Source organism: Lathyrus oleraceus, chromosome 6 (genome assembly GCF_024323335.1).
Source record: "Lathyrus oleraceus cultivar Zhongwan6 chromosome 6, CAAS_Psat_ZW6_1.0, whole genome shotgun sequence".
NCBI classification, from domain to species: Eukaryota; Viridiplantae; Streptophyta; class Magnoliopsida; order Fabales; family Fabaceae; genus Lathyrus; species Lathyrus oleraceus.
Genome location: NC_066584.1, coordinates 296,498,103 through 296,511,361, shown reverse-complemented (window position 1 = coordinate 296,511,361; position 13,259 = coordinate 296,498,103).

The following is a 13,259-nucleotide window of genomic DNA, read 5'->3' as shown; positions in this document are numbered from 1 at the left end:
ACATGAAACCCTTGATCACACAGCTGACTTATGCTGATGAGGTTTGCAGTTAGTCCTCTTACTAACAGCACATTATTCAGTTTTGGAACTCCAAAGCAGTCCAGCTTACCCACACCTTTTATTTTACCTTTGGCACCATCACCAAAGGTCACATAGCTGGTAGTGTGAGGTCGAATATCCACCAGAAGATTTTCCATACCAGTCATATGTCTTGAGCATCCACTGTCAAAGTACCAGTCTTCTCTGGTAGAGGCCCTTAGAGCAGTGTGTGCTATCCTAGCATACCATTGTTGCTTCTTGATGGGAACATAGCTCTTATATGGTTTATGCTTAGGCCTGACATGCGTGGCTTGGTTAGGGAAACCATGAATCCAGTAGCAGAAGGCTTTTATATGACCAAGCCTACCACAGTGGTGACACCTCCACTCCTGGTATTTCCTCTTCTGATGATCATTCATCCTAGTTCCTCGATGTTGAGACATTGGCTTTGACTTCCGCTTGAACTTCTGAACTTTTGCCTTTGGGCGTTTGTGTTCAGCTGAGGATCTTTTCCCAAATCCTAGGCCAGATTTGGTTCCAGACTGCTGTCCCACCTTTAGTATCTCTTCCAAGATGTCAGTTCCCTTATTCATCATTCTGATGGATTTGGTCATCTGATTCAGCTTGGAGGTCAGCAGGGCTATCTCACCATTTAGACCCTCTATGACAGACAGTTGCTTCTGTCTCTCATCTTCCAGTTCCTTGATGAGGTTCTTCTGTTTTTCTCCTTGTGCACGCACTTCTGCACTGGTGGTACACAACTTCTTATAGGCTGCAGCAAGTTCATCAAAGGTTAGTTCATCTGCACTTGAGTCATCATCAGAGGCACAAACACTGGTTAGTGCAGTGACATGTTTGGCAGATTCTCCTTCAGATTCACTTTCAGAATCTCCTTCAGACCATGTGATAGTTAGCCCCTTCTGTTTCATCTTGAGATAAGTAGGACATTCAGCTCTGACGTGTCCATACCCTTCACAACCATGACACTGGATTCCCTTGCCTTGGTTGAACTTTTCTTCAGAAGTTGATCTTTTCTTGATGTCAGATGGGATGTTCTTGACATTAGGTCTCCCTCTTTGATCAATCTTCTTCACGAACTTGTTGAACTGTCTCCCAAGCATGGCTAAGGCTTCTGATATACTTTCATCACCTTCAGTATATCCTGCTTCTGACTCCTCTTCAGCATTAGATACAAAAGCTATGCTTTTGTTCTTCTTTTCAGCATTCTCACACAAGCCCATTTCAAAGGTTTGGAGAGAACCAATGAGCTCATCCACCTTCATATTGCAGATGTCCTGTGCCTCCTCTATGGCTGTGACCTTCATAGCAAATCTCTTTAGCAAGGACCTGAGAATCTTTCTTACAAGTTTCTCTTCAGCCATTTTCTCACCTAGTCCACCAGAGGTGTTTGCAATTTCAAGAATATTCATGTGAAAGTCATGAATAGTCTCATCCTCTTTCATCCTCAGATTTTCAAACTTGGTGGTCAGCATCTGAAGTTTGGACATCTTCACCTTGGAAGTACCTTCATGAGTTACCTTGAGGGTATCCCAAACTTCCTTAGCTAGTTCACAGTGGTGTACCAGCCTGAAGATGTTCTTACTGATTCCATTGAACAATGCATTCAAGGCCTTGGAATTTCCAAGAGCTAATGCCTCTTGCTCCTTGTCCCACTCTTCTTCAGGAATCTGCACACTGACTCCATCTTCACCTGTCCTCATTGGATGTTCCCATCCTTTGTTGACAGCTCTCCAGACTTTGTTGTCTAGAGACCTTAAGAATGCTATCATACGAGGCTTCCAGTCATCATAATTAGAGCCATCCAACATGGGTGGTCTGTTTGAGTGTCCTAAATCCTTGTCCATGGTACTAGAAAGTAACTTCCCTAGATCTCACCCAGAAATTCACAGGCAGGGTGCCTGCTCTGATGCCAATTAAAATTCTAGTTATCAGACTTTAGATGTCACACGGGTTGTTATGACATCCAATTCTGCACAGACAGGAATTATGCAGAACTTAAAAGTAAGTGCAGTAAATAACACAAGTAATTGTTTACCCAGTTCAGTCCAACATGACCTACATCTGGGGGCTACCAAGCCAGGGAGGAAATCCACTATCAGTAGTATCAATTCAAAGCTAAACTCACCCGTTTACAACTTATCACTTAATCCCTACCCAATGCAATTTCAATCTTACACTAAGATCAGAGTTCCTACTCACTCCCCCTCAATCACCTCAGTGATTACTATCTTTAAACAAAATTAAAGACAAGTTGAAGTCACACTTCAAACAACTCTTGATTGTGCTTCACAGCTTTAATCAAGATACACAGCACTCACGCTTAAAAGCTTTGAGCGACACAACACTTACAACTCAATGAACACCCTATGCCACAGCAATCATCTACTTGATAATGGCTTGGCTTACAAGATACGTCTAATACAAGACTCACAAAAATACAGCAGTGAAGTATGATGGACACACAAAATCTTCACGCCTCAAAATCCCCGAAACTGAATGAAGGAACGCCTTCCTTTTTATATTGCAGTACCTGGGCTTTTGCACCTGTATTCTCCTGAATTTAAGGTCACACGAGTTCCCATAAATTCAACATTTAGGTTACTAACAAATAGGCTATTTGTTAGGTTCATTAAATGTAACTTGATTGTTGGTTTCCTGGTTTTTCTCTAAGCTGTTGACTTCCTGAAGAATAGCCCAAGAAAAGCTGAAACAGAAAACTGAACAACCTACAATATAGCATATGCTGTCAGGAATGAATGTCACGACATTCAGCTTGACATCAAGGTCCATATGCTGAGTCTGTTTTTCCAGAAAACAGACTGTACAATTTTGCTGACCTGTACATGATCAAAATGACCATACTACAGTAACAGCTTACATTAATAAATGTTAAAGTGTCCAACTTAACATTTACACATTTGGCCTTAAGTTAGTTCTGTTATTCTCTTGAAGAACAAACTAAGTTACATGCTGAAGTATAGCAGAACACCACTCTGTCTAATGTTCAGTAGCTGCTGTCAGTGATGAATGTCATAACATCCAATTTGACATTCAGTCAGTAGGCCTTATGCCAGGTCTGGTCTTTCCTTGATAACCAGACTGGAAATAAATACTAAGTTCTAACAGAACACCAGCTGTTCTATTTCTTAGTATCTGTTGACAGGTATGAATGTCACAGCATCCAGTTTGACATTCAATAAATCCTGTGTTAGTTAATCCTGCAGTAACTACTCAAGTGTGTCATGACATCAGTCAAGACATCAGAGTACAGTTAGATATTCTAACCTACAATGTAGTCACACATACATACTATGTCAGAACATCAGTCAAGACATTTGTAACCAGCTAGTGTTTTACCATATAATGCAGCCAATTAAACACCTACAACGAACGACATTCAAGCCATGGTTATTCCTGTGTTACCATTTATTTTGGTATCCAGACCCATTTCTGTTTTGTATTCAGGCTGACTTTCTCCGTTCCAAACGGGTTCTTCTTTCAAGATTGCTTCTTCGCCGATTCTGACAGGCGTTGTTAATTATTTTCCCAATCAGAGTGCAAATTGTTCGTCTGTTCTTGGTATTCAATCACTCTTCACCCTGATCATCTGAAAGCCGAGGCTATTCATATCGGCAGGTTCACAGTGGATTGAATAGGGGCAGCTGTAACACCTCAAAATTTGCCCTCCTCTCTTGGGACTAGCTTAGCATATTGCATTTCATTTTTTAGGACATTAGGCATTACATCTTTGCATATCATGTGGGAGCAATAAGCAAGTCATCCTCCTAAGTCTTGATCAGAAGATAAAGAGGTTAAGATGCATGCCTGAGGGTTTCATGAATTGATCACTAGCCATCTGAGGGTTTGTGCTTCAATTAGGGTTTCTTGGTTCCTCAAGGAGATTGATCATTATCTTGGTTGAAATGGTACCTCATCATCATCATGGTCTTATCATCACCAAGAGGTTCATTGTGCTTGATCAGCTCCTTAGGATTAGGGTTTTGACCTCTGGTCAACCCTAATCAGTTGTATTATGCCAGTCAGGGTTGTCAAGGAGATGAGGTATTCAATGAGATGGGGATCATTCTATGATTTTATTGAGCTTGTACAAGCTAGGGTTTCATTTTGGAACCATTTCATCAGAAGATTGAGGCTCAAATTCATTTGTGCATGACCAAGTCATCTATCAACTGAAAAAGTCAACCAAAAGTCAATTGTTGGATTTGGAGGTGGGAGATGGTTAGAAATACTTCATTCATGTTCAAACATGTCTCATTTGACATTTCAAACATCAACATGGAAGAAAATAAAGTCAGGACAAAACTTTCCAAAAATAGAAAGTGACTTGTAATTCAAAATTGCCAAAAATGGAAAGGTTTTCTCCTCAAGTTTACATCATCAAGCAAGCTTCAAATGAAATTTTGTCCAACATGAAAGTTTTAGATATTGCTCTCACCTTTCCAAAAAGTCCAAGAACATGAATTTCCCATGTGTGGTTGAGAAGATATGGATCAATCTTGGTCAAATGAATTTGAACTTCACAAGTGCATAACTTTTGAACCAAAAGGCCAAATGAAGTGGTTCTTTTTGAAACATTCTTGTTTTGATATGCTCTATCCAATTCATGCATCATAAGCCATGCATTTTGGTCATAAAAATATTTGCATTTCCATTTGAATTTTGGAGGGAAAAGTCAAATTCAAAAGTTAAGCATTGTTTTCATATTTTTACACTTGCCTTGGCTTCTACACAACATTTCAAGTGGATTTGGCATAGATTTCGTGTACTGTAGCATCCATTGTATGCACATGAGGTGAATTGGACAATTTGCAAAACACCTTCAATTTCACTAATTCCAAATGCATTGGCTTAATTGTGATTAGCAACATCATTAGCACACCATATATAAACATAATCATAACTGTTTTCATAATTAACATTTCATTTGGCTCAGATCTAGATCTAATTCTCAAAACTCTTCAAACTTTTTCTCTCACTTTTCTCCAATTTTCCTCAAAGGCATTGCATTGTTCTTGATCAAATCATCATCCATAAGCATTGAAGAGCATTTTGGAAGCAAGATTCATCAAGTTTTCATGCGAATTTGGAATTGTTGAAGCATAAGCTCATCCATGGCAGTTTGATTTTCTGGACAAATCAAGCACGATTAACACTCAAGCATTCATCCAAATCATCATTCAAGAGCTGAAGAACCTCTGTTTCTACATTACAAGGCCTGAAAGCATCAAATCCAGTTCTGCACTTCAATTAAGGTTGGAATTCGATTCTCATGATTCTTGAAATTGATGTATGCATGTTATAGATCTTTCATTGGTGATTATGATGCGCTTTGTTTCATTAAATTCCATGGAGAAATGACTTAGTTATGTTAGATATAAGATTGATGCATGAAACTTCCATGGCTCGGAACTTTGAACATAGGTAGAATTAGAGCAAGCCAAGCCTTGATCCATGTTGTATGTGGAAGGATCTATCCAATGGTATAAGTTTTGTCAATTTCTGTGAACTTTTGTTCTTGAGCTCAAGAACACGTATGAAGGCGCATGAAGATCTTAGGGTTTCTGTCTCCAGGCGTGGTTTGATCCGTTTTAGCGCTTGCTGCATGAGCTTTGGTGTTTCTGGCCTGGCATTGGTTGCATTAAATCTGGCGTGTCACTATGAGTGGATGAGAGCGCTCCACATAGACTTAAGTGAAACGATGCGTTTCACTTAAGGGCGCCACTTTCGAATTCGTGCGCAGTTCGATTCTAGCTGATGGACTTTTCCATGATGCCTTTGCATTTTATTCCATTTCTTATCCATGTTCATGCTATGCCTTTCCACATGTTTTTTTTAATTTTTCATTCATTTCAAAAATTCATAACTCCATGAATAATTGTCCAAATGGCCTAGGATTTTTTGCATGATGATCCTCATGATGTCTACTTTTTTATGACATTTTTTCCAGAAATTGTGCACTCATGAATTTTGTTTTGGCTTAGGGATTGTGTATGTATATGTTTTCTTGACCTACCTTGCCATGTTTCTTGTGAAATGATGAGATTTTATCCAATGCTCTTGAAATTTTGCATGCTTAAAATATACATCCTAATTGACATTTTGGTATAGAGTTTGCATTTTTCTCATTTCTGGTTGTTGAGTTATGATATGGTTAATGTAGGTGTGACAATGTGTGTCACACCATTGCTTGCTTGACTTGTGGATTTTCTTTACCATGCCAATTAAATGCCAAATAATGTGATTTTTTGCAAGATACTACTTCTGGATGTTAGGATTAATCATGATTTTTTGTAGAATTTTTAGATTCATTTCTGATTTGTTTGGGATTTTCCTTTCTGGTTGACCATGTTTGGACTTTTGGATAGTCATGAACGTCAATGATTTGTGAAATGCTTGATGTTTATCCTATGAGCTTGAAATTTTGCACATTGATTCTAGACACTTTGAAGTTTATTGTGGCTTTGGTTTGAGTCATTTATCATTTGTCAATTCTGTTTTAGGCTTGTGTTAAGTTGATGTATGAAATTGTGCCCTAATTGAGCTTGTTTGTGCTTACCTTGCCTTATGGAATTTGATTGATGTGCTTAAAATTGTCCAAATGCTTTGATTTTTGGTGTGTTGATCATGTGATGTGTATTGTTTAGCCATGATTTTTCTTGATGTTTATTGAATCATTTTGGAATTAATATGGATTGGTTCATTCTGGTTGCTTCAATGAGCTTTCAACTTGCATGCTTTACCATATTTGACTTGTGAAATGAAATTGGTTGATGCTATTGATATGAGACCACTTGGATGATGTTCTTAATTGATTGAGCTTGGTTATTGTCAATTTTCATGTTCTGTTTTGAATTATTTCTCCCTCTTTAACCCTAGGCCTTATCCTAGTGGTTTGCTTCTCATGTTTGAGCTTGGTTTGCAGGTTAAGAAGCATATGGCCATGAGGGAATTGATTCACATTGCTTGAGTTGACTATTTGGTTTATCTTGACTAATCTTGACTTGTTTTGTAGGTGGCTTTTAGCTCATTTGAGTTGAGCTTGTGCCTTGCACTTGTTGCTTGTTTGACTGTTGTTGACTATGTCTGTTGACTGTTGACTTCTAATTGTCTGTTTGACTTTTATTGATTGTATACTGATTATGTTGGATTCTTTTCAGGTACCTTAGTTGCTATAGTTCTTTGAACTTTGCTTGGTTGCTTAACCATCTAGGTATAACTTCTCTGACTTCATGTAGTCTGGAAGACCTGTCCTGTTACTTGGGCAGGCACCTGTCTGAAGCCCTCCTTAAGAGGCAATGCTTGTGTTTGTTTATGTTTGTGCCAAGCAGGAAAAGACCTTTGATAAGGCAATTGGCAGATAAAAGAGATGTGCAATCCATCTCCTGCTATTTAGTTGAGTCATCCCTTTGCTCACACACCTTGTGTTGATGCATTGTGGATATTAACCCAAGATCTATGTTGAGTCAGTCATATGTGGATAGAAGAGTTCCTGCTTTCTGAACTCCCACACCTTCTATTTGAGTCAAGCTCTCCCAGGCCAGGGATAAGAGCTGTGAGGCACACCCCTCACTTCCCATTTCATCTGCTTCACCCTAACTCTCAATGTTAGGGTTAAGAGCTAACATCACCCGATTCCAGTTGGCTTGTGTTTCGCAGCCTAACCTTGTGTGAGCCCACTTTGTTTGTATATAGTATGTGCTAATTGTGTGTATGTTTGCTTCGTTTTGATTGTGCTGTTTAAGATAGCTTGCTGCCTGTGCAAGTTAGATAGAAAACTCAACCTAGGACCATTGTGGAATACATGATAACTATTAGGCTCGAGTCAGTCTCCCTTCTAGTTGGTCATTTCCCAGTCTCTGGTTAGGAGAAAGTTTCTCCCCTGTTAAGGGGAACTACGTTGCCCTGATCCTCATACCAGATGAGGTACGTAGGCAGGAGGTCGTACGAGATCTCTCCGGGCACCCTTTTCTTTTTTTGAGTGTGTTGTGCTTGACAGCTATCAGGCTCGAGTTCCCGACTCCCTGTTAGTCTGTGTGTTCACCCTTTTCTTTTTTTGAGTGTGTTGTGCTTGACAACTATCAGGCTCGAGTACCAGACTCCCTGTTAGTCTGTGTGTTCACCCTTTTCTTTTTTTGAGTGTGTTGTGCTTGACAGCTATCAGGCTCGAGTTCCCGACTCCCTGTTAGTTTGTGTGTTCACCCTTTTCTTTTTTTGAGTGTGTTGTGCTTGACAGCTATCAGGCTCGAGTTCCCGACTCCCTGTTAGTTTGTGTGTTCACCCTTTTCCTTTTTGTGTGTGTTTGCTTGACAGCTAGCAGGCTCGAGTACCAGACTCCTTGTTAGTTTGTTTGTTCAACTTTGTTGTTGCTTTTGACGATTCAGCGTCCGGTTAAACCCTTTGTGTGTGTAGGAGTCTGACGTAAGTCCAGCGATTGGCAGTTGGTTTCCTATGTGTGTTTGTTCGTTCGGAGTCTGATGTAAGTCCAGCGGTTGGCATTCGGTTTCCATGTTTGCCTGTTTTGTGTGTCTTTTGTTTGGCGTGCGTGAGCCGAACTACGGTAGCTCTGATTCTCATTCCAGATGAGATACGTAGGCATAGGATGCGATATCCTAGCGAGCCCTTTCCCCTCTTATTCCACCTGTGTTGTTTCCAGCGTGTGTGTGCATTCTTTTGAGCAGTGTTTAGCAACCTTTCTTCTATCTTTTTTAGCATGGATCCCGTCGAGTACGACGGATGCGTAGGGGTGCTAATACCTTCCCTTCGCATAACCGACTCCCGATCCCATCTCTCTTTGGTCGCGAGACCATGTCTTTTCCAGGTTTACTTCGAGCGTTTCCTTTCCCTCTTTTGGGATAAATAACGCACGGTGGCGGCTCTGTTTGTTTTGTTTTAGTCCGCCGGTTGTTTTTCGCGGATGCGACACATGGCATTTGCAAGGTTACTTGTGAATGAAGAAATAAGGTGAAAGCAAGCAATCAAGGCCTTTGGATGGTGGATCAAGACCATTGTGATGTGATTAGGATTAGGCTTGAAAAATTAGGGCTTTAAGATTTTGGGTTGACTTTGGTCAAAGTTGACCAAAAAGTCAACTGTTGACGAAAGTCAACAATTGGTCAAAATCTCATTTTCTTTGTAAATGGACAATGGATTATTGATTAGGGTGAAATTTAGGGTTTTTGGGTTTTGGGTTGACTTTGGTCAAAGTTGACCAAAAAGTCAACTGTTAACCAAAGTCAACAATTGGTCAAAAATGCCAAGACTTGTATTTTCTTGTGTAAAATCACATGTAATGGTTAAAAATAGCATGAAATGGATTGAAGTGGTTTGAAAACTGGTTGAAAATTGGTTTCATAATTGGTTTATTTATGACTTTAATGTTTGACTTTTGAAAAGAAAATAATTTGACTGATAATGTATGTGAACAAGGCCATGAAATGAGACCATAAGGTTAGGGTTATAATATCCATGAACCAATGGCATGACTAATAAGTGGCTTGAAGCACAAGAAGTTTGGTTGTTTAGATGACCAAAACCATGGTTGTATCCCCAATCACATGAGCAACACCATGACTTTGGACCAAGACCAATGCTCAAAGGAAGGTTAGGCCAAGCATGTTGATAATGTGTGAAGATTGAGGGGCATGAATGCACAGTCAGGCCACCAAGTTCATATGATTCACCATCTCCTGATTAGGGCTTTGGAGACCAAGACAAGGCATGGGGAAGCTCCATGAGATCATGCCTTGAGGAATTAGGGCTTTGAAGGCCCTAAATTGTCTGGTCACCTTTGTTGAATTCAACCCTTCACCACCATCATTAAGGTTTCACATTAGACCATACTCTTGAGCCTTGATATCCACACAAACCCTAGCTTCATAAATCCAAGCTCTTTTTGAATCCATGATGAATGATGCATGTGGATGAATTCTGAATGTATGCAAGTGATCTCCTGATCAAGTACTTGGATGAATAATTAAGAAAGGGAAGGGCAAATTTTGGGGTACAACACCTTGCATTTAATTATTACAGTTGTTGATTAAAATAAAATAGATATTTCGATGATAATGACTCATGAGATAGAAAATTAGTTGTGTGCACGAATATAGAGTATTGTTCAATTTGATAAAATAAATTATTAATTTATTAAAATTAAAAAATATATTAATTAATATTTTTAGTAGTAATAAACAAATAAAGTTGATTAAATATGTTGTAAAAAAATAAACTCACACTTATATATCAGTAAACTTAACAATATATAATAAAATATAGTCTTTACGATATAATTTTATTGAAATTTTAAAAAAATAATTTAATTTTTCTAAACATTAGTAAATACGTATTTATCAATCTTAAATATACCAACAAAAATTTAATCATTGAAATGATAATTAAATACCAACTCCTACTTTAAAAAACACCTCTATTATGTCTCAAATAGTATTATGTCTCAAATAGATAGTTGACATAGTAAATAAGTACATGTTAAAAAAAACTATATATAACTAAATTATTTAATATAATTTGATAAAAATTGAATAAATAAAAATGTTATATTTGAATTAATGCTAAACTGCAATAAAAAAACACAATACACAAAACATTCATTTAAAGACCAGGTTTTTAGTTCGATAAAAGGAATGAATAAATTAAATATTTAAAATAATTTTGAAAAAAGACAAAATATATTTTATCAATCATAGTCTCAATTAACTAATAAATATTAATCTTTGAATTTACTAGAATATATATTATTTTAATTTTATACTAAAATATTTTTGAATTCATTAGGATATATATTGTTTTTATTTGATACTAAAATATTTGAGCATGACATATTAAATTAAGAGTTATACTGTTTTAATTTTATTAAAAAGAATAATAGCGGTTTACTATAAACATTGAATTATACAAAGTTATGTAATCAATTTATTCTTTAATAATTTTTTGTATTTTAGTATTTAATAAAATTAATATTATTAATTATTAATTAATTCTTATTTATTATGGATACAAGCAGACATTTACATTTACATTTTTATATATCTTTATTAATTTTTATTTTTTTTATTAATTTCATTAATTTCATTAATTCTCATTTATCTTGAGACAGAGAAAAGTTAGTATGAATCGACATTATGTATTAGGGCTGGACAATCGGTCGGTTTCAGGTATAAAACTTAAATCTGATGCAAATCACAGTTTCATTTTTATGTCTTGATAAAATTTCAATTTTTGTCGGATTCGATTAAATCGGTTTGACGCGTAAATCATGTCGGTTTATTTGATTTAATATTTATTAGAGTAAACCTATAAATGACTATTTTTTTATAAAATTCACAAACATTTACTTTTTATTAAAAATAAATAAAATTTTAGAATAGTCTAAAGAACTAATTTTTTTTATTACTGATTTTTTTTATTATTACGTGATAATATTTTTAATATGATTTAAAATTAATTTGACCATTACCATATTTTAAACCATAAAATAAATAATACTCAAAAATTTATATTACATGCTTGTATTTTTAAGAGTACATAATGCCACCAATAAATTATAAAAATGATAATATTCTCGTAACATTATGAATCTCATTTTTATAGTCTATAGTAATAAAAATAAATAAAAAATATATAAATTAAGTTTGATAAATTTTGGTTTTCGACGGGTCCAAAATAATTATCTAAGCCCGACGGAAGCAACCATATACTATCCAAATTAAGCAACCGACCAACCCGACACCCGACCCGACCCAATCCATTTGCAAAAAAAGACAACGAGTCGGCCGATTTCAATCAAACGATTCAAATTTGTCCAACCCTATCATACATGTTATGTTATATGACTTGTGTCTAAATTAAATATGTCTATTTATTCTAATTTTCATTTTAGTATTGTATTTTTTTTATATAAATAGAAGAGAGACATGTAGAAACGTGAGATAACATGTAACATATGAGGAAAAGAATTAACTATGTAAAAGTAGGTTATGAAGTGAAAACAATAATTCCTTAAAATAAAACAATACTTATAAATTATAATTCCTACAAATTAAAAGAGAATAAGAATAAATTAAAATTAGTAATTTCATATTCAATAGAAAACTATCAATTCATTTCAAAAAGACAAACAATATTTTAATTCAACCAATACCATCCACTGAATCACCAAAGGTCTTATGAATCGAAAAAAAAAAAACATAACCTCGTATTAGCATCTAAGTCTCAATTACATTTTAGTGTCCATCAACCATCTCATATGATATGTAACTAATATAACAATCTTGTCAGACTGAGTCTTCCACAACCATCTCTTATGAACATGGAAGAACAAAAACTAACTCTATAATATATACACCTTAAAATGCTTCAATAGATAAACATGAGTGATAATAAGTAAGCAATTGCGAAAGAAATATTGTCGATTTCATCAACCAAAGTGTCTGTCGAACAACGACCATCTACTAACTGGTCCAATGAGTTTTTTTTTCATTTTCTTCTTCATTGGAAACCTCAACATCTATAAAGCTAGGTTGGTTTGTTGAAGATAACAACCTAGGCCACACTCTATCAATTATCACAATATTATCCCGTCTCTCAGTGATTCTCTGCATAACATTGCAACAAAACATATAAGAGTTGGCTAATAGAGTATCATTCTTGCCGCCAAAATGTGAGAATACAGTTTGGTGTTTTCAATATGGTTCGGTTCGGTTTCTCATTTTTTAAACAATCCTAAAATTCAATTCAGTTCGAGACGAACCATTAATAATTTGTTTTCCTTCCCAAACAAAACCATAAATGGTCATAATGTTATCTATGAAAATAAATAAATAAATTCATAACCAATAAACTCATGTAGAATGGTATGTAAGGTTGTCTTCCATTAACAATTCAATTTGTGTAGCCAGTGTAACCTGCCATTGCTCCATAAACAACACTTTAGGTAAGAAGTGCACAATACACATTGTCAGATGCGTTACTTGGAACATCTCGGATCATATAGATTGGCTTTTTAATGTAAGATAGAAAAAGCAATGTTGCAATAAACAAAGAGAACTTAGTTGTCAAAGTGAATCAATCAGTGCAAACCTTCTTTATTTGTTTCATAAATCAATCACAACCCCCTTTACTTAACGTGATTACCGTTGGGAGGAAATCCACAACGCAACGGA